Raw genomic sequence first — 2,650 nt, forward strand, 5'->3', positions numbered from 1 at the left:
CCTTTTTTAATATTATGACTACATGGCAGTAAGTGGCTTCCATTTTGTCTTGATAAGGAGCCTGAGCATGGATATCTCACCAAGAGAAATCCAAGACTTGTGTGGTGCCTTCCCCATCTGCACAGCACCACTGGTAAATAGGCTGGCTTCCGTCTGGCCCTCTAGTAAGGATTACAGGATATTCCTGTTGAGAGACTTGGAGCAAAGCCTTCTTTAGTTCTCGGTCAGTCATTAAGAGCCTCTCAAGTGCTGCTAGAGCTTAGACCAACCTCACTTTACAGTTCCAAGTCACTTGCACATCTCATGCCTGGATAAACACTAATGACTATAAATGTGGCAAGTTTAATCCAGTTCTCGCCCTGCTAAGGAGCCTTGTTCTTAACATTAACATATTTAGCACAGATACACCAAATAATGTTACATGTTGTGTTATGTAATTTATGAAAGCTGTAGATGGTCGAGCAGACTGATACAGCACTTACTTTGATTGAACAACATGAAACGCACCCCCAGTGATGGCTGAAATGCTAGTTTAGAAAATACAACTGCATCATATGTGGAGCAGACCTGAAACAGGCTGAAGTTGCTCAAGTCCATTGATCTGTGTAGGTCTACTCTGAGTATGACTAACGTTGGATATTGCTGTAATGTAGCAGTGAATTTCAGAGAACATCCTTCAGCACAGGATGGGAAAAGCCAGCTTGATGTCTTAGATGCAGTCATAACTTTAGAAATCTGCATGCTAGCAAGCAGTCTCTTTGTTTCAGGTTTCATACTAGAAGTAGCAACACAAAAGGTCCAAGTATGAGCAGTGAAATGGTGTAAAAGTGTTGCTGGTCAACCCGAGCCACATGCCTGAAAACTAGTAATCTGCATTATCTTATGAGGATTTCTTAATCCTTCTGTTCTCCACAACAATGTGGGCAACTGTTTGTCTATCGGAGGATGACTGTTATCTGCCACAAATGCCTCTAGAAATTAATTGGGTTATAACTCAGTCCCAAACAAGTTGAACTCTATGCTGCAAAAGCTACCTTGGTCACCAGAGGGAGCCAGATAACTCTTAATATATAAATAACATTCTCATTACAAGTTTGGGATTACTTTTCCTATTCTTGGTATCTACAATTCTTAACTACTAATTTTTTTAAAAGGGTATTCAAATGTACCTATAGTAGTATCTGAAATACTGTTCAATTAGAAAGATAAGTAGAATCTTTTTACTTCCTAAGGCTAGCGGGCACTATTCCAAAACCAATTGCTTGTTGGTTCAACTCAGTAGATTTATTTCTTTTGAGGTAACCAAAAGGACTTTTTTATTTTTATTTGATTTATATCCCACCCTTCCTCGCAGCAGAAGCCCAGGGCAGCAAACAAAAGCACTTTAAAACATCATAAAAACACTTTAAAATACATTAAAACAAAACAACTTTAAAAACATTTTTTTAAAAGCTTTGAAGACATCTTTTAAAAAAAAGGTTAAACATATTAAAAAGCAATTCCAACACCGAAGTAGTAGACAGAGGTACAGAAGCAGACTCAATTCTAGAATTGTTCACATGGAACAGTCCACCTCTTACTTTTGGTTACAAGTAATCTTTATTTGCCTACGGCCGTACTACCCTACACATGCCCGATCTCGTCTGACCTCAGAAGCTGAACAGGGTCAGGCCTGGTTAGTACTTGGATGGGAGACTGCCTGGGAATACCGGGTGCCGTAGGCTTAGAGGAAGGCAAAAACATATTGTTTAGGGGGGAAAGGTTTTTTAAAAAGATTAAAAAGCAATTCCAACGCAGACTGGGCTAGGTCTGTTGAAAGAGGAAAGCCTTCAATAGGTGCCAAAAAGATAACAGAGATGGTGCCTGTCTAATATTTAAAGGTAGGGAGTTCAACAGGGTAGCTGCTGCCACACTAAAGGTCTGTATCCTATGTTGTGCAGAACGGGCCTCCTGATAATATGGTATCTGCAGAACCCCCTTACCTGCAGAGCACAGTGATCAACTGGGTATATAAAGGATAAGATGGTATTTTAGGTATCCTGGTCCCAAACTGTATAGGCCTTTGTACAACAAAACTAGAACCTTGAATTTGGCCCGGTAGCAAATGGGCAGTCAGTGCAATTCTTTAAGCAGTGGGGTGACATGTTGGTGATGCCCTGCCCCAGTGAGCAGTCTTGCCACTGCATTTTGCACCAGCTGCACCTTCCGGACCAACCTCAAGGGCAGTCCCACATAGAGTGCATTACAGTAATCCAGCCTGGAGGTTACCAGTCTATGGACAACAGTGGTCAGGGTATCCCATCCAGAAACAGCCGCAGCTGTCTTACCAGCCGAAGCTGGTAAAAGGCACTCCTAGCCATGGAGGTCACCTGGGCCTGTAGCGACAAAGATGGATCTAGGAGCACACCCAGACTACGGACCTGCTCTTTCAGAGGGGATACGACCCCATCCAAAGCAGGCAACTGACTAATTATCTGAACTTGGGAACCACCAACCAACAGTGCCTCCATCCTGCTAGGTTTCAGACTCAGTTTATTGGCCCTCATCCAACCCACCACTGAGTCCAGGCAGTGGTCCAGGGCTTGCACGGCCTCTTCCGATTCAGATGCTACAGAGAAATACAGCTGGGTATCATCAGCGTACTGACTTG

At 42.7% G+C, this 2,650-nt stretch overlaps 1 pseudogene; it reads left to right on the forward strand.

Moving 5' to 3' along the window:
* Positions 1-1,605: 1,605 nt before the first annotated feature.
* On the forward strand, positions 1,606-1,724 carry LOC133378498 (5S ribosomal RNA; annotated as a pseudogene).
* The last annotated feature ends 926 nt before the right edge of the window (positions 1,725-2,650 follow it).

The sequence above is a fragment of the Rhineura floridana genome, chromosome 2 (genome assembly GCF_030035675.1).
Source record: "Rhineura floridana isolate rRhiFlo1 chromosome 2, rRhiFlo1.hap2, whole genome shotgun sequence".
NCBI classification, from domain to species: domain Eukaryota; kingdom Metazoa; phylum Chordata; class Lepidosauria; order Squamata; family Rhineuridae; genus Rhineura; species Rhineura floridana.